This window comes from Jaculus jaculus, chromosome 1 (assembly GCF_020740685.1).
Source record: "Jaculus jaculus isolate mJacJac1 chromosome 1, mJacJac1.mat.Y.cur, whole genome shotgun sequence".
Classification (NCBI taxonomy): domain Eukaryota; kingdom Metazoa; phylum Chordata; class Mammalia; order Rodentia; family Dipodidae; genus Jaculus; species Jaculus jaculus.
The window spans coordinates 156,897,755-156,920,367 of record NC_059102.1 but is presented as its reverse complement, the minus strand read 5'-3'; the positions used below and the strand labels follow the sequence as shown (position 1 = coordinate 156,920,367).

The 22,613-nt window shown below is 51.6% G+C and overlaps 1 protein-coding gene across 9 annotated transcripts in view; it reads right to left on the bottom strand.

Moving 5' to 3' along the window:
* Shank2 (SH3 and multiple ankyrin repeat domains 2) overlaps positions 1-19,359 on the bottom strand; it is a 609,914-nt gene extending 590,555 nt beyond the window's left edge. For 7 of the 9 annotated variants that reach the window (XM_045152632.1, XM_045152644.1, XM_045152648.1 and 4 more), the window contains exon 1: positions 19,256-19,359. The gene's annotated coding sequence lies outside the window, so the exon portion shown is untranslated. Of the gene's footprint in view, positions 1-17,773; positions 17,843-18,732; positions 18,769-19,255 lie in introns of those variants that run through there. The other 2 variants (XM_045152637.1, XM_045152634.1) reach the window with 2 other exon arrangements.
* Between the last annotated feature and the right edge of the window lie 3,254 nt (positions 19,360-22,613).

Sequence of the window (22,613 nt, the reverse complement as noted above, 5' to 3'; positions counted from 1 at the left end):
TCCTGACGGTGCTCTTTTGAGGGTTGTGGAATCTTTTTAGAAAGTGGGGCCTGGCTGGGGGGAAGTAGTCGCTGGGGAGACAGGACTTACAGGCTCCAGCTTGAGTCCCCTCTGGGCTTCCTGACTGCCTTCAGCTCGTAACCAGCCACCTCACACTCCCACCAGCTGGAAGCTTCTCTGTCACCATGCCTTTCCTGCCTTGATGGGCCATGCCCTTAAACTGTGAGCCAGGGTGAGCCCTTTACCCCTAAGTTACTTCGTCTCCAGTGTGGTTGCAGTGTTACAAGGAGACTGGGTTTCAGTCTGGGGAGAGGAACGTTCAGGAAGTGGGTGGCGGGGACAGCTGCACAATACTAAATGTTCTTCATGCTGAGGTGTGCACCTGGCAGAAGGACGCTTATGACACTGGCGTTTTACCACAATTTTGTATGTTTTCAATAAAGAAAAGAAAAAGTGCTTTTCTTCCAATTTCCCCTGAGTCTTCTGTTACAGCTCACTGTCTTCATCCCTCCTGAAGGTCTCTGCTCCAGGAAACTTTCTGGCTGAACCTAACCGTAATCCACTTGGGCCATGGCCTAGGGTCCCATCTACTGGCTCATAGAACTTCCCTACTCTCCACCAAAAGTTATAAGCGCAGGAAGTGTCCTTTGTGCTTGGGAAGCTGATGTCCTGCTCTGCCTCCTGGGACTCTGCCACGCTCCTTCATGAAATACTAACCCCCGCTAACAAAACTTGCCCCACCAAAAAAATCCATCCCAGCTTGGCTGTCAATCAAACTGGCCTTTTCAGTCAATCTTTCTTCTACTGATTTTGCAAATGACAGAAGAAGGGCTGGGGAGGTGGCTCAGCAGTTAAAGGTGCTTGCTTGAAAAGCCTAATGGCTTGGGTTCCATTCCCCAATACTTACATCAAGCCAGAAGCACAAAGTGACTCATGCATCTGGAGTCCATTTGCAGTAACAAGAGACTCTGGCATGTGTCTTCCCCCCCCCTCTCTCTCTCTCCTGTCACTCTGTCAATCTCAAATAAATAAATAGCCTTAGAGAAAACAAATGATGGTAAAAAGTCAGAAACGCACAGCTGTCAAGGGCAGAGCACACCTCTATGGAATCAGAGGGTCGGAATCAATTTGGAAACAAAACATCAAGAGTGAGAGAGAAGACAGCACATCAAAGCTTATGGAACACAGTGAAAGAAGTGCTTCCAAGGAGACTTGCGTCTGTGGATGTCTACATCAAAAGGAAAGAAAGGCTGGGATAACAGCTCCATGGCAGAATGTTTGCCAAGCAACTAGCAGGCCCTGGATCCAATGCCCAGCACCAAAACAAATACAGGAAGATCCTCACATGGGTGACGTGACCAGTAGACAAGAATGACAAACTAATCAAATCAGAAGGACAGAAATAATACCATTAAGAGGGGAAACGGCTCTCAAATAAATAAATAATAATAAAAATTTTTTAAAAACTCTCAAATAAATAAATAATAAAAAAATTAAAAAAAAAAAAGAGGGGAAACGGGTTGAGGAGATGGCTGAGAACATAAGAGCATTTGCCGTCAAGCATGAGGGCCTGACGTGGCCGGAGTAGATCCCAGCACCCACGGAAACTGCTGGCTATGCATGTTTGTAACCCCAGTCCGGAGACTGGGAAAAATGCTTTCCTCTGGCTGCCCCATACATGCGCACAGGGCTTGAGCATCTGTATACATACATGCCTATGTTATACATACACCACCATACCATGCAGTCTGCAAGCATACATTAAAAAATTTTTTTAAAAGAAAATTAAAATGAGTTAATCATTCTAAAACCCTCACAAAGAAAAGCTCAAACCCAAGCGGCTACCCTTTGAGTGCTATAAAATACTGAAGAAAACTCGGCTAGGTTTTTATAATTTTCAGAAAAAAAAAAAAGAAGAGGAAAAAGAGAAAGAAAATACCTACCAGCGGTTAAAGGTGCTTGCTTGCAAACGTGCCACCGAAATTCAATCCCCCAATGTAAGGCATGCCCACTATAATACCAACACACTTAAGACAACGGGAAGCAGAGCCAGGAGAAGCCAAAGGATAGTGGGTTACCTAAACTGGCACACATAAAACAACAAAAACAAAGTATCAAGGCTGGAGAGATGGCTCAGTAGTCAAAGGTGTTTGTTTACAAAACCTGTCAGGCCTGGTTCAATTCCCCAGTACACACATAAAGCCAGATGCACAAAGTGGCGCATGCATCTGGAGTTTGTTTGCACCCAAGAGACAGAGATAGGAGGATTGCTGTGAATTCTAGGCTAACCTGAAACTATAGTGTGAATTCCAGGTCAGCGTGGGCTAGAATGAGACCCTACCTTGATTAAAAAAAAAAAAAAAAAAAAAAAAAGCAACAGGAGCTGGGGAATTGGCTCAGTGGTCAAAGGTGCTTGCTTGAAAAGCCTGCTGACTCACGTTCAGTTCCCCAGTACCCATGTAAAGCCAGATGCACAAAGTGGTGTATACCTCTGGATTTTGTTCGCAGTGGCAAATGGCCTTGGCATGCCCATCCTCCCATTCTCTCTCTCTCTCCCATTCTCTCTTCTCAATTGAACATTTTTTCAAAATTTCAGTTTAGGATAATGAAAAAGTTCAGGTTATGGATGGGGTGATGGTTGTACAAAATTGTGAATTTAATGCCCCTGAGATGTGTGGGTAAAATGATAAATTTTATATTATGCATATTTTCCATAATAATAAATAAAAGAATTTCATAGTCTCCTGAAAAAAAAAAAAAACGAGACCCTGTCTCAAGCAGGGTGAAGGAAGAGGGCAAACACTCCAAGGCTGTGCTCAGACCTGGACACGTGTGTTATGGCATATTTACACCCATGCACATGCACACAAAATTCTCCAAAAAAAAAAACATTACCCTGATACCAAACCCAGATGTCAGAAGAAAACCACAGGGCCAATATCCCCATGAATGTAAATTAAAAACTTGAGAAATTCTAGCAGACTGCATTTAGTTAGGAGCATAGAAGGAGGATAATAAATCGTGACCAAGTGAGATTTTTCCTCAGAATGAAAGGCTGGGCTGATATTCCAAAATCAATTTGTATCATGCGCCATATTAATCAGATAAAGGCGAAGATAGCTGGTTGTCTCAACAGCAGCAGGAAAAGCATCTGACAAAACCCAACACCCTTCATAACAAAATGCCCAGTAATGAAGGAGTGCAGCGAACTAACTCCACCCAGTGAAAGGTGTCCACAACAATGGAATCCGTGGCCAACGTCACCTTTAATGGCAAAAGAGAGAAGGAACGGCTCCCCCGGGGTCAGATCAAGATACAGATGTCCATTCTTATCACTGCTAGTCAACACCATAGGGAGATCTAACCAGGGCCATAAAATGGGTCCAAATCAGAAAGGAAGACATATAATTATCGAGAGCTGGTCTGGAGCTTGAGAGTAGAGCTTGCCTAGCTTATACAAGGGCCATGGATTCCAACCCCAGCACAGAAAGGAAGGATGGGAGGGAAAGAGGGAGCGGGGGGGGGGGGGTAGAGAGAGGAAGAAGGGAGGAAGAGAGGAAGAAGAGAGGAAAGGAAGAAGAAAGGGAGGAAGGAAAGGGAGGAGAAAATTATCTCTGTATCAAATGATAGTACTATGCATGTAGAAAATCCTAAAGTGGACTGGAGAGATGGTTTAGTGGTTAGGCCGTTTCCCTGCAAAGCCTAAGGATCCCAGTTCGATTCTCCAGAACCCACGTAAGCCAGATGCACAAGGGGGCGCATGCGTCTGGAGTTCGTTTGCAGTGGCTGGAGGCCCTGGTGCACCCATTCTCTCTCCCCACCCCCCTTTCTCCCTCTCAAATAAATAAATAAATAAAATATATATTTTTAATCCTAAAGAGTCCACTAAAACCTATGAGAACCAATAAACAGGTTCAGCAGGTTGCAGGGTAGATGATTAACAACCGACATCTGTAAGTATCTGTAAAACAGTAAGGACAGGGCACCAGGGCCGCACATGCCAGGCAAGCACTCCAGCACACAGGCAGGTCGCCAGGCTCCCAGACTTTGATTCTATCTTTACACTATCTGAAAATGAAATGAAGAAAGCGACTGCAAGGGGGCTGGGGGAGGGCTCAGTGAGGCAAATGCTGGCAGCACCAGAACCCACACTTAAAGGAAGCCAGGAGTGATGGTGAGTGCCTCTAATCCCTCTACAGGCAAGACGGAGAAAGGAGGATTCCTGCTACTCACTGGCAAGCTAATCTAGCCAAATCAGTGAGCTCTGGGATCAGTGAGACCCCGTCTCAAAGAATAAGGTGAAGAGGTCTGGAGAGATGGCTTAGCGGTTAGGCGCTTGCCTGTGAAGCCTAAGGACCCCGGTTCGAGGCTCGGTTCCCCAGGTCCCACGTTAGCCAGATGCACAAGGGGGCGCACGCGTCTGGAGTTCGTTTGCAGAGGCTGGAAGCCCTGGCGCGCCCATTTTCTCTCTCTTCCTCTATCTGTCTTTCTCTCTGTGTCTGTCGCTCTCAAATAAATTTAAAAAAAAATTTAAAAAAAAAAGAAGGTGAAGAACGACTGACACCCAAACATCTGCACACACAAACACGCACACACGCACACAAGAAATATGCATGTGCATAAAAATAAAAGAAAACAAAGCCGGCGTGGTGGCGCACGCCTTTAATCCCAGCACTCGGGAGGCAGAGGTAGGAGGATCGCCATGAGTTCAAGGCCACCCTGAGACTACAGTGTGAATTCCAGGTCAGCCTGGGCCAGAGTGAGAGCCTACCTTGAAAAACCAAAAAAAAGAAAAAGAAAAAGGAAAAAAAAAAAGAAAACAACCACATTTATAATAGTATTTAAAAAATTAAACTCAGACGAATCCATTAGATAAAAATGCAAAATTTTAAATCTGAACACTAGAAAACATTGCTGAAATAAAAAGATGAAACTAAGTGAAAAACACACCCCAGGTTCCCAGAGGAGACTCAGCAACATTAACTGTCAACAGTCCCCACAGTTAGCCATACATTCAAATCAAGGCCATTGAAATCTCAGGTGGCTTTTTTTTTTTTTTTTTGAAGAAACTGATCTGCAAGATAATATGGAAACTCAAGAGACCCAGAGCAGCCCAAATAGTACTGAAAATAGAGAGGGAGAAGGAGAGAGAGAGGGAGAGGGAATGTATTCATGCAGCTGAGCAGCCATTAGTACACTTTTAGACTAAAGAAACCCCATTTCTGGTAGGCATGGTAGTCCATGCCTATGATCCCACACTCAGGAGGCTGAGGTGGGAGGATCTTCATGAGTTTGAGGCTAGTCTGGGCTACAGAGTTGAGTTCCAGGCCACGCCACACCCATCAGGACAGCTAACATCAGAAGAAAACATAGCAAGTGTTGGTGATGACACGGGAAATGGACACCTTCAAATCCCGCTGACAGGAGAACAGGGTTCTTTTTTGATTGTTTTTTTTTTTTAATTTTATTTTTGGTTTCATTTTGTTTGATTGAGGCAGGGTCTCACTTTAGCTCAGGTTGACCTGGAATTCACTCTGTACCCCAGACTAGCCTCAAACTCATGAAGATCCTCCTACCTCAGCCTCCTGAGTGGGATCATAGGCATGGACTACCGTACCAACCAGAAATGGGGTTTCTTTAGTCTAAAAGTGTAGTAATGGCTGCTCAGCTGCATGAATACATTCCCTCTCTCTCCCTCTCTCCCTCCCCCCCCTCCATTTTGAAACAGGGTTTCACTCTAGCTCAGATTGGCCTACAACTCACTATGTAGTCCAGGTTGGCCTCAAACTCACAATACTCATACCTCAGTCTCTCAAGTGCTTGGCTGACAGACTTGTGGCATCACACAGGACTTCATTTCTTATTTCTATTTACTTTTCCTCTTGAATTGTGTTCTTAACATGGGTAATCTGCATAAGTAAAATTGGATACATGTACTTTTGTTATTTTTTTTAAGTCAGGGCAGGGACTGAGGGGATAGTTCAGTTAGAAAAGTGCTTGTCTTACAAGCATGACAGCCTCAGTTTAATCCCCAGAACCCACGTAAACATGCCAGGCATAGCGATGTGTGGGTATAATCCCAATACTGAGGAGGGAGAGGCAGGCGGATCCCTATGACTTGCTGACCAGCTAGTAAGGCCTAATTGTGGAGCTCCCAGCCACTGGGAGACCCTATCTCACAAAAGGTGGACACCATTCCTAAGAAATAAGCACCTATGTTCTCTGGCACACACACACACACACACACACACACACACACACACACAGCACCTAGCACTCCTCAGCACCCATCTGACAAGAGCCAGACACTGATAATGACAGCAGACTAGGTTCTGGGAAGGAGGCGGGTGACAGGTGCACAAACCAACACATGCAGCCATCATGTTCCAGAGGAAGCAGCAGGTGAGGCAGAGAGTGCTGAGGAAGGAACAGCACCCTGAGTCTCAGCACCTCCACCCACCACTCTGGCCAGGCCGGGCCCATTCCCATGGGTGGCAGGCAAGGAGCCTGCTGGAGGGTAAGGAGTGCAGCATCTGCCTTGATGAAGGCTGCCCCCGCCTACCCCATAGCTGTGGCTTGGCAGGGCAGACTGTCCTCGCTACAGGCTCATTCATTCAGCTGGAATGTCAGCTTTGTGAGTCCCGGTGCTCAGGTGTCCCCGAGGGTCACCCTTCAGTGCCTAAGGATTCTCAGCTAAACTGGGCCACTTGCCCCTCTGAGGTGTGGGCTCAGTGAGGTCCCTGGCCACTGCTGGCTGCCCTTCCTCCACTGAGGGGTGACAGCAATCACGCCTGGAATCTTCTTGGTTCCACATGCCTCAGATCTCTGGGGATAGCTTCACACTTTGCCCACGCCCCTCCCCCTATAACAACTGTCCAGGGCCTGCCCAGCCTTGACCCAGCAGAAGACCCAGGTGGTCTAAAATTAGGGCAAGGACCAGGAAGATCTTCGATTGTTCACAACTCGGGAGTTAATCAGGGCCTCGCCACCCTTCCCTCAGACCAGGCCCCCAAGACAGCTGATTCCACCTGTGTCTGCCTTAACCCTTAACAAGCCACCTCCTCTGGTTCCCATCTTATAGAAAAAAAAAAAGTGACAATCTTTGCCCTCCCTGGGTGATAGATCCTAGAATCAGAGTGACAGAAAGTCAGCCTGTTGGCTGGCTGAAGAGTCAAGCCAAGAGGGATCATCTCTCTGATCCCTTATTTCCACCTCATAGCCAATCTCTGCAAGGAAGCCCCTTCCATCCTTCCAGCCAGAGCCACGGGCAGTTTTGTCCCCATCAACCCCGTCATTGTGGACCCTTTGACATGACAGCTCTCCTGTTACATTCCTGTTGGAGAAACTGCCTAGTTTCCTGCCAATACGACATGATTTAGCCTTTGGTCACATTATAAGACATAACAATTTAATGTGCTTCTGTGGCGATTTCTTGGGGTACATTTTCTTCGAGGTTCTTCCTAGCTTCTTGGATCTGCATGCCCATTTCCTCCACCCAGATTGAAGATTGGTTTTATCTATGACTATTTTTTTATTTTATTTTTTTAATTTTTCAAGGTAGGGTCTCACTCTAGCCCAGGCTGACCTGTAATTCACTATGTAGTCTCAGGGTGGCCTCAAACTCAGATCCTCCTACCTCTGCTTCCCAAGTACTGGGATTCAAGGAGTGAACCACTACGCCCAGCTTGAATATTTTTTTTAGGAAATCAAACACAGATTTTTGAAGGCAGAAAGAGAGAATTGTCTCCTTAATACAAGGGCATCTATATCATTCTAACAGAGAATTTCTCAGCAGAAATGTTGCAGGCCAGGAGGGCATGCGATGACAAATTCAAAGTGATAAAGGGGAAAAAAAGCCCAAAACCAAAATACTGCAACCAGCAAAAGTGATCTTCAGAGTGTACACGAGATGAAGCCCTTCTCCCACAACAAAAGCTGCAGGGGTCTACCTCCTGACTTACAAAAAGCACTCACGGGAGTTCTCCAAGCCGAGATGAAAGAGACAAAAAAGCAACCTGGTAGTGTAAGAAAAGACAGAACACGCTGGGAAAAGCAAATGCACGGGTCAGTGCAGAATCCTGGACTTGTCTAGTGGAGGCAGGTAAATCCTGTTTCACTCGGGGTGAAAGGTAAAAGGCAGAAAGATTGCTCAAAGACACACCACGGGCATAGAGGGCAGCTGACAGCAGACAGGAAACACGCCAGGGGGAAGGTGAAGTGTACAGTCCTTTGTGCAAGTTACCTTACACCCTGGAAACAGACTGCTATAATTAGAAGGTACTTTACGCAGCAGACCCTCAATCATACACAAGTATGTACAGGTGTGTCTTTAAGAAAAACGTCCCCCTGCCCCTCCCAACCCCATTGTCCTGATTCAGACGCCCGCTTCCCTGGGCCCGCATACAGTAGATGCCCCTTCCATTCCTACCCGGAAGGACCCTCCTCGTTCTAGGCAGTATGGCTCCGGTGACTGTCCTGCCTGGACAGAGCCCCACACGGCACAGTCCCTGCTCTCTGCTCATTTTGTCACTGCCAAGACCATGCCACCAGCCCAAGGAACCTCTCTCCATCCCATTGGCCACAGGATCTGTTCCTGAGACCCTCCTCCAGGCAGCCAATACCTCCAAAGACATCGCTCATGGTGGCACCCACCTTTAATCCCAGCACTTGGGAAGCAGAGGTAGAAGGATCGCCATTGAGTTTGAGGCCACCCTGAGACTCCATAGTAAATTCCAGGTCAGCCTGAGCTAGAGTGAGACCCTATCTCGAAAAGCAAAAAAAAAGACATCACTTTGTTCCTGTTCCCACTTGCCCACCTTGGTTAAATGTGTGCACTTGCCAGTTGCCCTGTGGGCATATGCTAGACCTTCCGAGACCCTACCGTGCTCCTTGCCTCTGCAGCTTAGAAGGTACCCCCTACCATCCCCACCAGCCTAGACTGTGCACCTGAGGGCCTGTCCTCAGGTGGGGAGCACCTGGTGACCACCCAAAGCCACCAACCAAGCTTCACTGGTAAGAAAAAGGAAAACAGAAAAGGCCAGCTTCCAAATCCAGAGACTGTGCTTGAAGTTGAACCTATGATCCTTCCAGAGGTTCTCCATGTGGGGTCCAGGGCACCCCGAGGATTTCCCCAAGCCCTTTCAAACTATACCCATAATAATGTTAAGATGTTACTGTGTTTCCATGTTCCCATGTGCGAAGTGGCATTTTCACAGGGAAACTACGCGGACTCTAACACCATGCCCACCAACCGTGAAACGGAGAGGAGGGCCCAGCTCTCCGTACACAGCTAGATGGCATGGAGGGGCTGCAGAATCCACAGCGATGCCCTTGTTCTAAGTGTTCATTTTGCAAAACTGTTCTGTTTTGTTATTGGTTGATATTCCCTTTGAGGAGAAAAAAAAATCTTCAGACAGGGAAACATGAATCCCAAGGTGGCCTCGAACTTGCTATTGTAGTCAAGGCTGACCTTGAACTCCTGACCTCCTGTCTCTAGTTCTCAAGTACTGGTACCGCAGGCCTGCGCCACCATGCCCAGTTCATACAACCATGGGGACAGAACCTGAGGCTGCATACACGTAAGACAAGCGCGCTAACCAACTGAGCTGCATCTCCCTATTTTGGAAGGGAAAACGTTCTGTCGCATGTAATAACCGCATCACTAGTATAAAATACACTCAAAACTATTTCAAAGTTCCCTTTTACCATTTCCTTTGTCTGGTGTGGGGGCAGGGCTGGGAGCAGAACCCAAAGTCTTACACATGCTCTGCCACTGAGCTGCACCCCGGCCCTCTCCTTTCTTTTTTTTTTTTCTTTTTTCTTTTGTTTTGTTTTGGTTTTTTGAGGTAGGGTCTCACTCTGGCCCAGACTGACCTGGAATCCACTATGGATTCTCAGGGTGGCCTCGAACTCACAACGATCCTCCTACCTCTGCCTCCCGAGGGCTGGGGTTAAAGGCGTGCGCCGCCACGCCCGGCTTTCTCCTTTCATTTTTGACGGGAGAACCATCAATAGAGGAGTGCACAGACACAACACTCTCTGCACCCTTGGAACCTCACGACGGGGTTCTGAAGACCCCCAAGTCCCCTGAGCTGTAAGCTTGAGGAACACAATGCTTCCCTTGAAAGTACACAGCAAAACAGGCCAGCGTGTGACTCAGGAGGTGGCTTGGGACGAGGAAGGGGCTGGCAAGTGACGCCTCACAGTGGAGTGGTGGCGGCTGCCTGGTCTCAGCCCAGCCTCGTGAACTTTACCATGTCTGGCCCATGTCCTCTGCCAGGAAGAGGAGCAGAATCATGTAGCCTGCTCGTCAGGCCATGCTGAGGGCAGGACAGGCTGGCCTTGGAGAGACACTAGACAACCAAGTACCTCGTGTAGATATCACTGTGACTTTTCCAATATAAAGACACCACAGGGGGCTGGAGAGATGGCTCAGCCATTAAACGTGTTTGTTTGCAAAGCCTGCAGGTCCAGGTTCAATTCCCTAGTAGCCACAGAAAGCCAGATGCACAAAGGGGTCCATGTGTCTGGAGTGACAGGGGCGGGAGATCGCAATGTGCGGGGTCCCAGCTACCCCGACATGCCCACCACGCCTAGCCCTGCCCAGCAGAGGCTGAGACTGCATCCTCAGGAAGTCCCCACCCCCACTCCCCTGCTGATGCCACATCAGGAGCTGCAAGGCCAGAAGCCACTAGCATGTGACAGCCTCAGGGTCTGCAGCAGCCCAGGTGTCCTGAAATATCCCTAGTCTAAAGTGGGCGTCTGTCTCCCACAACCCAAAACCCTGTCGGAAACAGGCAAACTCTGAAGGCACAGAATAGTCCCCAGGAGAGACCTTCCCAGGCCAGACAGAAAATCCTCCAGCCACCCAGGGAGCTACTTAAAGCCAGCAGGCTGAGGAATCACCCCCACACACAGGGACCCCCAAAACAAGCAAAAAGCAGGAGCTTTAGCCCTCTGGCACCTGGACTGTCTCCTCAAATTCCAGAGACTGACAGGGTTTCCACCTCACCCATCCAAGAAGCTCCAGAAACCAGGGACAGGCCATTTATTTGCCCTTGTGCGTAGAAAATTATTAACAGCAAACCAAACCTTGCTGTGACCACTTTGGAGATGTCACTCCCAGCTGCATGTGGACTCTTGGGATCCTTTCCATTAAAAAAAAACAAAAACCAAACAACAAAAATCACTGTTGACTCACGGGCGTTCACCTCCAGCCTTCCTGCATCCGGCTCCAGCACACCAGGCGGGCTACCCCAGTGGTACCCGCCCCCTGCCATGTCAGCCCTCGCGTCCCCCCACGGCCCTAGACAGCTAGCTGCTAAGCCAAATGCAGCCACAGCTGGTCCTGACTGAAGGCATATATCCAAGGGAAGCCAGGGGGGAAGGGGGGACAGGCCAATGGCTGGAAGTCTTGCGACTTCTTGTGACTGAGTGACACCCGAGAGAGGCCAAGTCTTGGAGGCAGGATGACGAGCAATGAGACTCTTCATCCCCTGGGACCCGGCTGACACCAGGTGCAGAAAGACAGGCGGGGCCAGATCATCATGACGTGCCAGGCCCGCTCGAGGGGCATTGGGAAGGTGGGGGCACAGAGTACCCTGCCACAGTCACGACAGGGGGGAAAAAAAAAAGGTTGTGTGAGAGTGGCAGAGAAACCTCCAACGGGAGCAGCTGGGGCCTGTGTGCCCTGGGGTGCCACCAAGGCAGCAGAAGCACCTCTGTGGTCCTTGCCAAGCATCCCTCTCCACTCTCCCAAGAAGGGACCCAGCGCTGGGCTTCCAACAAGAGACGCCTCCAAAGCCAGGATAACCCTGAATGCCACAGGCACTCACCAAAAAGCCGTTGTGGGGTGGGGATACATGCACCCCACTGTCCAGCCCCAGCTGACCCCAGTCCCTGCTATGCCATCCTGCCTTCCTCAGGTTCAAGCACTGTGTGGCCAGCAGAGCCCCAGGAAAGGGGTCAGGCAGGCTTCAAGTCCAGGTTTCTGTCCACTCAGAGGCAGGACACCTTCAAACCACAGGGCAGTAATGAGGCCCAGGCCAACCAGAGCTCCCAGGTGACACCTCCTACCTTCTCCAGGAGCACCTTGAGCTCAGGTGTAATCTTACAAGTCCAGGTCCTTCCGGTTGCAGGCGGCTTGGGACCCTGACAGAGTCTGCAGGGAAGCAAAGTCTTTCTAGAAATGGCTCGAGTGGAGAAAAGCCTTGGGGGTGGTTCCTTTTCAGCTATCTCCCGCAGGTTCCCATTATTTTATAAGTGAAAGGCATTCCTGGCCCCCTGGGAAGTGCTCACACCCTAGGAGATGGGACCTCTGGGTGATTCAATGATGGTCCCCATCAAAACACCACACTGCCTACCAACTTTCAGGACAGAGCCCTCCACTCACTTTCCTCTCTGCGTTTCTAAACACCTGTGACATTTTAAAAATTATTTTATTCATTTATTTGCAAGCAGAGAGACAGGGAAAGAAAAGAGACAGAAAGACAGAGACAGAGAGAGCACTCCAGGGCCTCTTCCCACTGCAAATGAACTCCAGATGCATGTTCCACTTTGTACAACAGGCTTTATAAGGGCACTGGGGAACTGAATCCAGGCTTTCAGGCTTTGCAAGCAAGCACCTTTAAACCATCCAGCCCCATCTGTGACATTTTAATGGCATCTAGGCAGCTGTGTTCCAGCAGACTTGTCCTGCTGACTCAATCCAAAAGTGATTTTCACAGACTTTGAGGCTTAGGTCACAGGGAATTTTTAAAAAGTCAATTTATATATTTTTTCTTGCTGAGAAGTATGCTAGGTTAATTAATAAAAGACCCAGGAGCATTGAAAAAAAAAAGTCTAATACATTAAAAAGAAATTCTTTGGAGGAAACAGCCAAATAAAAAATAAAGGAAGGGCCAGGCAACCGGCCCTGTGGTTAAAAGCACTTGCTGTGTAAAATCCTGACAGCTGGAGTTTGGATCCCCAAGACCCACCTAAAACTGGACACAAATGGCTCGGCATCTGTAATCCCAACTCACCCCAAAGTTCTGGCAGTGGCAAATAACAATTCAGCCCCTGTCACAAACAAATTTGGAGGCCGGGACAGACACCCAAGGCTGCCCTCTGACTTCCACGCACACACTGTGACGCATGCGCGCGCGCGCGCGCACACACACACACACACACACACACACACACACACACACACGGACTTGGCCAGGTGCGTGGCTTGACGAAGGTATGGTGCTTGGTATGGACGTGACTCCGCAACAGAACACATGTCGCAAAGTGGGACCGGGTGGCTTTGTGGTAGAGCACCTGTCTAGAGTCCCCCACCTGCCTAGAGGGTGAGTGGATACAGGTGTGGCTCAGGTGTAGAGCTCCTGCCTGGCAATTGGGAGTCCCTGGGTAAAATCAGCATCCCTGCTCAAAAAAAAAAAAAAGTAAATAAATTTAAGTAACAACAATAATCTCCTGGCTCGTTCACCTATCTGAGAGGGGCATGGATGGAATCCTGTGCTCTGTGGAGGCTTACACTGCCCTGGGCGCTCTCAAAGAGTCATGCAGCAGTCATTGTTTTTTAAAGATTATTTTTCAATTTGTGTTACTTATTTGATAGAGAGAAGAGGCAGAGAAAATGAGAGATTGAGAGAGTGAGCTCCAGGGCCTTCAGCTGCTGCAAACGAACTCCAGACACATCTGTCACCTTATCCATCTGGCTGACGTGGGTCCTGGGGAATCGAACCTGGGTCCTTTGGCTCCTCAGGCAAATGCCTTAACTGCTAAGCCATCTCTCCAGCCCCAGCAATCATTTTTAATTATCAATATTTATTCCACGGGAGACACAAGGTATCCACTGTAAAAGTGTAAACCTTAGAAGCAAATCTGAGATTGTGACTCATGAAAGTCTAACAACAGGTTAATGGCAGAACATGAGAGTGGGCGTAAAGGGGTTTATGGTGCCACCCTCGCAGACATGTGAGTGCTGCCTACTATTCCCGGAAATGTGGGAGATAGTACTGAGCTTTTACAAAGCAATGCTTTTAGAGACAGGTGTGCAAAACACTTTTTGTGGAGACCTAGCCCCAGCCCAGCAGGGCCACTGTAAGTGCACAAATCATGTGCTTAATGGATACAGCCCTGGGAGTCTCCAGTCTGAAGCCTTTCTAAATTAAGTAGCTTGGGACTTGCTTCTACTGTCCTTCCTCATAAACTTCTCAAAGTGGCTTCCCAGAACTCCTACAGGCAGACCCCCCCCCCCCCCCCCGGCCAGGCCACTGGGCAGTAGAATGGGGAGGGGCAGGGGAGTGGAATTCTCTGCAAGCCCATTATTTGGAATTTGCAGCCTCAGACTGGGAGTCTAACCTAATTCTACCCTGTGCCCCTCACCCAGAATCCAGGAAGTGAGTTCCTGGGAAAGCACACCCAAGAAAGGAAGTGTTCAGACACCATCCCCATCCTCTTGTCTTTCTCAGATACCTGTCCCCCTGCTTGGCAGTGACACCTGGCAGCCAAACAGAGAGTGCCCCCCCACCCCCTCACTGACGGCGGGGCTGCCCACAAACCCCACAGCCCTGCAGGCTTTTAAGAGCTGCATCACCCAGGAAGTGCCTTGTGCCGTAAGTGATCCAGGTTGCTGTCTCTGAGTCCTAGGGAGGGCCTGGATACCAGGCTGGGCCCATCTTCCCCCTTCCTGGTTAGGATTAACTCCCCCCCCCCCCATGGAGAGAAGACTCATATCAAAGGCATCCTGGGCTGGAAAGATGGCTCAGCGGTTAAAGGTGCTTGCTTCAAAGGCATCCTGTTACCCAGACAACTTCGGTGTTCCCACCAGAGCCCCATGAGCCGTGACGAACAGCTTTGTGAATCTGCTTTCAACAATAATAACAACACATATCCCATCAAGTAGCCTGCTCAAAAAAAAAAAAAAAAAAGAAACTCCAGTTTTCACTGCTAACTCAATTTCACACCACAGGAACAAGAGGACTAATTTTCCTCCCCCTTCGGGTAGCATTTCCTTCTGGGTGATGTGTGTTTAGCCCTGGCAGGGCATGGGAGTGTGGGCTAGGCTTCCCCAGGGTGCATTCAGGTTCCCTGATCAGCAAGTGGCTTTCACTCCTCAGCCTCAGGCTGCTGGTCTATACAAGGGAGCAGCAGTCAGTGATTAGCCCTCCCTCTCCCTCTCCCTTCCTCTCTGCCTCCTTGGGGCGCTGAGATTTGAGATAGTAAAGGTGTAATGATGATGACTAGCCCAGAACACGGCCAGACAACCACCCCACAGCCACTGTTTCGGTTTTCTCTGCAGCCTCGGGGAGGCGCCTTCCCACGCAGGGCCCAGGACCGTATCAGCTGTACAAAGGCCCTTCCTGGGAATGCAGTGAGTGGACCCGGGACCTCTTCTGGGTGGTTTTACACTCATCTCCCTTGAACACTGGGAACTCCTCAGTGCCTTACAGCACTCAGTGACCATGTGCATCAGCCCTTCTGTCACCTCATCAATCATCCCTCACTCCTCTGTCTGTCCCCAGAAGCAGGTCGTCAGATAATACCTAGTGAGCTTGTTTTCGTATGATGTGCAGAGAAGGGTGTTCACTCTGCCCAGCTCACCTCTGCTCATCCCCAACACAAGATGACAGGCCTCCCCTTGGGATGGGCAGACTAGGTGCTGCCCCCCGGACACAGAGGTCATACGTAGGGTTTTGGGAGAGGGAGGAGACTCCAGGCTTTCTCGCCATCCGTCCATATGTTTTCACAAGGCATGCACGTACACAGTGACCAGGTGAAGGGCTTAGGGACTCCAAAGAGGAGACAGGCCTGTGAACACAGGTGTGGTCCCCAACTTCTGGGGAAGGTGGTCAGGAAATTAGTGAGGAGCGGTCATTTGGATGAAGTGCCTTCAGTGTTTCCTCCAAGGTGTTCACAGCTATGGGATGGCAGCGCTCCTGAGGAGGCCAAAATGCCACTTTGAACAGCCACGACAAGTGCAGGCCCTGCAGCCTCAGAGCCCAGGGGTGGGATCTGCAGCCATTCAGCAGTTCCCATATACGGCCCATTTGGGATGAGTCCCCATCACTCTCTAGGGTCCACAGGAACCCCAGAACCCTGTCACTTAGGAGACAGAAAGGATTTGGATGTAAAGCAAGTGTGCCATAAAGCTGCCTTTCTATACGGTCCCATCTTTGGGTGTGCTTTCCTATATACTGGACAACTCCCAGAACGCTGTGCTTTGCTTTCTTCCTCGGGACGGAGTGTAATAAAGGATGCTATCTACACAACTTCGTCTCCTCTGAGCCCCACACTCAATGATCCAGTCTATGTAGCCCCCCCACCACCACCACCTCGCCTGAACCAAGCAGCCTGCCCATGACCTTAGCTGCCCCAAGATGCCAGCGGCAGTTTGTGCACACAACCTCAATGCAGGACCAAGGACCGCACGAATGACTGACCTGACCACAAGCAGGGCTTTGTGAAGCAGAGGTCCTTAAGACAGTCAGCGGAGGTCCCCACCCGCTCCCCAGGAACAGTCCCAGGGTGTCAGCAGTATCCCTGGGCTCCACCATTAAAACCCAAAGGCTTCACTCAAGAAGAGTTCCCTTTAAGGCCTGCATTCCAGCCTCCTGCCACGGGGGGCCCACAGAGGCACCCAGCTAGCTGCTCCATTCCTCCTCCTAGGACAAATTCCTAGCTCAAACAAAGGGATGTGTTTCCTTGAGAACACGGCTCCCCAGGGACTGTTAACATCCAGCCAGCCACTATGAAGACAGCCTCATTCCAGATGCAGTCCAGGGTCTCCCTCGTACTCTGATTAAAGAGACCAGAACTTCGCGAATTATAAACCAACAGCTCCCGTCTGTCTACCCTCCTTACCAGGCCACCTTTCTTTTCATCCCCTTCCTCCACTTCCTTGGCTCACTCCAACTCAAGCAATGGAAGGTGTCAGTCAGTCACCTACAAGTGGTTGGGAGGCTCGGAAGCCCAAATGCACTTCTAGGAGCTCTTGAGGGCCTGTCACCCATTCAAACAAACCTGCAACGGGGGGGGGCACTATTTTTGAATGCCACCAGCAGCTGCACCTTGCCCTGCAGAGCCCCCACTAGCCAGGGCAAGGGCGAGGGTCCAATCCCAGTTAGAGGTCATCACCATCACCCAGCGGGGACTTCCAAAATTAACCTCTCTGCATCCTAAAGCCCGGTTTAATTAGCCAATTGCCCTCATTAACGTTCAAACTTGAGTTGCAGATGAAAAGGAGGTCACTCACACACCCGTCCAATTCACTAACGTGAATTTCCACGTAGAAACCACTACTTTCGGATAGCCTTTGAAGACTCCCAGGATCGTGTCCCACGACCGTGGGTCCCACTTACTTCAACCTGACGCCGCGCCCAAGGTGTCTTCTTATATGGAGCCTCCAAAGAAGAGAGCCCCCTTTACAAGCTCGGCCTTCCACATGCATGGTCGTTACAACCAGCCTCTTATCCACCGGGCGCCCCCAGCCGGAGGAAAACGGAAACCCAATGCCCACCCACCCTACGCACGCCAGCCGGAGAGCACCATGCCCCCAAACCTTCCGCCCCTTGTGCACATCGGTGGGGATGTCCATGAGGACCCACACTCTCTCACTGGATTGCAAGGTGCAGCGGACGCCGCCGGCGCTATGCACCCAGGAGACTGGGTCCACCGGACACCCCCACCCCTCCGGGAGGTTCCCTGGTACCCACACCCTCCAGCCCTGAGTGGCAGAGGGCCACCACGGGTCCCAACCCCTCTGCACCCGAGAAGCGAAGTTTACCCAGTGGCGTTGCGGGGGTCACACCTGCTACTGTCTCCCTCGGCGGCCCCAGCCCAAGGTTGGGGGGCGAGTGCGCAGTGGGCGTCAGGAACTCTCTCCCCGCCGGGTGCCCCGCGCCCGGGCCACCGGGTGCAAGCCCTTGGGGCCCGAGCGCGCGGGCCGAGCTGCCCGCCGTGGGGGAGGAGGGATGCCCGGACGAAAGTTGCCAGGGAAACTTGAGCAACTCGGGTGCACCGGTGCCAGCCTCCTGCATAATTCACGGGCGGTGGCGGCGGGACGCGGAGGCCGCTCCCTGGAGCCCGCGGGCTTCCCACACATCGGCAACGGAGAGAGCCGGGCAGGGGTCAGGCACCCGGCAGGGGTTCGGTGTGAACCCCCCCCCCCAAAACCGGAGCCCCAGACCCGCCACCCTCGCACGGGCCACCAGGAGCGCCTGTCCCGGCCTCCCTCCCGGAGCCAGCTGCTGCTGTCGCACGCCCGGCTAGGTAGGGGCTCCGGGCGCCGGGTCTCAGGGGACCTCGCGACAGTGGCGCGGGTCTCCGCCCCCAGCGCGCCCCCTGGCGGCCCCGCGGCGTTCCCACTGGCGGGCTTGCTGGCCCACATCCCCCAGGGCGACCCCGAGCGTGGGGCGGGAATGGGTCCAGCTGAGCTGTCCAGGAGCAGGGTAAAGAAGGCTGAGGGGAACACCGAAGACACTGCTGCGCCCTGAGACCGTGCCGCTTCCAACACCCCTGCCCGGGAGAAGTCGTGGGGGTGCGGGTGTCCCTAGAGCCACGCGGGCCCCACCTGAGCGCGCCGGTCCTGGTCTCCCGCCCCCATCCTCAGCCTGTCGTGGTCCAAGACGGCGCCGACCCGGCATTGTTTCTGCAATCCACAGTGGCACCCAAATGCCTCTGGGGAGCGGAGCTTGGGTGCCCGGAGGCCACCACCTACTGTCCTTCCCGGCCCGTGCTCCTCACCTGGCTCTGCGTCAGGGGCGGGCCCGAGCCCCCAGGGGAGGCCCGGCGTCCGCGCACACCTGATTCGGCCGCGGGGGACCCGAGCGGCGCCGCGCCCGGGGACGGGGTGGGGAGCGCGCGGCAGCGGCGGCCCCGGGGGTCGGTGGGTGTGGGTGGGGAGGGGAGGGGACTCCGGCTGCGGACCCTGGCCTGGCGGGGGAGGGGCGCGCCGCGTGGCCCAGGACCTGCCCGGGTGGCTCGCGGCGACCGTGGCGCGGCGCGTGGGGTCTGTTGTAGCAACGCCCGGGGCGCCCGGACCCGCCGCCCCGCCCCGCCCAGCCCCGGGCTGCGTGGCTCGCGCACCACCCCCTTCCAGCCGAGCCCGGCGGCGGACGAGAAAGTCGCTCGGTGAGCTACAGCCCGGCCCACTCCGCGAGAATTATCCCGATCGCAGCCTGCTCCACCCCTGAGTGTGTTAATAGGATCCCCAAACTGTGGCCGATGGCACCGAAAACCATAGCAGAGCGCCCCGAAAACTTTGTACCTGGCTGTCACAACGCCTGCCTGCATCTGCCTCCCAGGCCGCTGGGCGCCTTCCGCCCCCGAGAGCGAGAGCGACACAGCCTTTTCACCACCTCGCTCCTGCCAAGGGATGGGCGGGGCGCGTGGAGGTAAAAGAACCCGCTTGCTGGAGGAACCCTACAGGTGAAAGGCACCCTGCCAAGATGCCCAGGGATCAGGGGCTCCTGAATTGGCAGCGTTTGCCAGGAGCCGCCGGACCCAAGCTCTACGGTGTGATAAGATGTCCAATCTACGGGGTGAACTATGGCATTACGTCCCAAGACCTTTCTTCATTGGGAACTCCACCCTGAACAAGCTTTGTGATTCTCCGGCAAGCCAAGGAGGTCTCTGTGTTCTGCCTATGTGTCTTAATAAATGTTCTGGTAACGGAAGGAGTTTCCTATCCCCAAAGTCTGCAGTGCGAAGGGGCTAGAAGATATATAGGCAAAAAGACCCTGTGTAGAGGGTCCAGGCTGTGATTCAGAAGTGCCTGGGGACTGCTGTGTCCCGAGTCAGGCAGGCCCCAATTAGTGCCCTCCCCAAGAAGAACGAATCCATATGAATAAAGGCAATTTTATAGGTCATGCCTGAGAGAATCCCATGTGCAGGTGACTTCACATACCAAAGGCAAAGTTAAATATTTGCTCTAGATACCATTTTTCCTCCTTGCATAATTGCCCCACATTTCAAAGAAGTCTTTTAAAAGCACTGAAGCTTAAAAAAAAGGTCCAGGACATACACAGGAAGTAGGTGTTGTACCCCTCGAAGGAAGTGCTCACTACAAACTTCCAGCTTTCCTCCACGCCCTTAAGTATGGGACATGGTAAAGCATGTGTTGACTGAAGAAAGGAGCTCTCTGAAACAGGGGGAAGAGAGTGATAGCCAGACCAGGCAGGCTGATTTCTTTAACATGGAACAGGGGTCCTGGGAACCATGATCCATGGAACATTCGAATGTTCTTTGGGTGTGCTAGTAGTAGATTCAAAGTGGATTGCAGAGTGATGGGCTCTGGGTTCCACCTTCCCCTAACTCTGTTGTCCCTGACCCAGAGAGCTCACGTCATCTAAATAAAAATGGAGCAAAAAAAAAAAAAAAAAGGAAAAAAAGAATGAAGCATTGGCTCAGAACCCAACTGGATGTTACATCCCAAGACACTACCACCAACTCCCACCAGACCCTGCCCATGACTGGGAAGCCATAGCTACAAAAAGCAAGGGAGGCAACTGGGCAGAATTCAGCCATGAACACTCCCCGCTGTCCCCAAGTGTCAACACCATTCTGTCTTCAGTAATGCTTCCCTGGGGATCCCCGACTTCCTCCAGCCTGTCACCCAGTGTGCAGCCTCACCCCATCCCTTGTTCTGTTTGCTGCCCTACAGGAGAGTGTCTGGAGCCCATGGCTTGGCATTTTAAGGACAGGATCCTGCCTGTGTCCCAGTTTCTTTGTGCCCATGTGGAGGTATCCAGTTCAGCCTGGTACTTAGTTCAGGCCACGTCTTTAAAATCCTCTTAAGAGAGCTGGAGAGATGGCTCAGCGGTTAAGTGTGCTTCCTGCACAAACACAAGAGCCCCAGGGGACCTGAGACCACCCGGACCTATGAAGACAGCTGGGCCAGGCCACACACGCGTCCCTAATACTAGTGCTGTGGGGAGAGGAGACCAGGGAATCGCTGGTACTCGCGAACAGCAAGCTCCCAATCAGTAAGGGAGTCCATGGCAAGGAACTAACCCTCAGGTGAGTGATGGAAGGGAGCACTCGGTGATTTCCTCTGGCCTCTGTAGACGAGCTTATAGGATGCTGCATTAGCACATATGCCTGCATACACCACACACACACCACTACCACCACACACCACATAGACACACACACACACACACCCCACAGACAATGCACTTGCAAATATGTGTGTGTGTGTGTGTGTGTGTGTGTGTGTGTGTATTCTTATGAATACATATATATCTTATGAAAAGGTCTGGGTTCAGGAAACGCTGGCAACATTTCAAGCACCCACTCATCTCACCCTGTCTATCCCCGTGGGAGATGTGGGCCTTCAAAGGTCCTTGAGCTGCTGCTCCTCTGAGGCAGATGCCCCTCCCGTATTATTTCCCGGGGGCCCACAGCTGCACACGTCACTCAGAACCTTGTTTCTGCCTCGGTTTAGGAAAAGGAGGAAAGACACTTCCTGCTGTCTTTTCAGAGTTCCTGGTTTGCCTCTGCTCACGGCATGCACATGTGACCGCATAGAAGTTAGCGTCCTATGAGCTTGTGGGGAGAGATTTATCCCTTTGGATGAACACTCTTCCTCTGTGCAGCTGCTGGGACCTGCAGGCTTCAGTCACAACCCTTAATACCTGCATGGCAAGGACCTCCCAGAAAGAAGCATGCCACAAACTAGAAACTGGGACATCTTGTACTATAAAGGGTTGTGAAACAGAATCACCTTTCCTGTGCGTGCATCGGGGAGAGGGGAGCCTGTGCCTGCCTGGCTTGTAGTAGACCAGCTGCTTTGGGCTTTGGGCTTTGGGCTCAGGAATGCTTCCTTCTTCACACCAGGCTGTCAGGTGGACTTCCTGACCCTACCCCTTGGCTCCCTGGGGAGAAGTAGCAGGCTGGGGTGGGGAGGGGTTGTATCCAAGGACATGAGGTCATAGCGGGCAAAGTCAGCCGTCCACAAAGCAGGCACTCAGGGGAAGGCAGGTCAGGTCACAGGTGTGCTCAGGAGAAGGCAGGTATGCACAAGCTTGCACAGGTGAAAGGAAAGGGTGCCCAGGGTAAAAGTAGGTGCTGTGGCCAGCAAGTAAGACTGGACCCTTTCCTGCTCTCTGCCATATCCCTCATCTTCTTGCCTCTTCCCCCCCCCCCCCCGAAGGTCTCACTTTAGCCCAGGCTGACCTGGAATTCACTATGGAGTCTCAGGGTGGCCTTGAACTCATGGCAATCATCCTACCTCTGCCTCCCGAGTGCTGGGATTAAAGGCGTGGGCCACCACACCCAGCCTTCTCACCATTTTTGAAACCTGTTTTACCCTCTAGCAAAATACCTGTTTTGAGGCTAGAGAGATGGCTTAGTTGCTAAGGCACTTGCCTGCAAAGCCAAAGGACCTCAATTTGATTCCCAGGACCCATGTAAGCCAGATGCACAAGGGGGCACATATATCTGGAGTTCACTTGTAGTGGCTGGAGGCCCTGGCACACCCATTCTCCCTCTCTCTCTCTCTCTCTCTCTCTCTCTCTCTCTGTCTCTCTTCGTGTGCCTCATTCTCTCTCTAAAATAAATAAATAAAAATAAAATATTTTTTTAAGTGCCTGTTTTCTTCATGTTCTCTCACATCAAAACTTGGA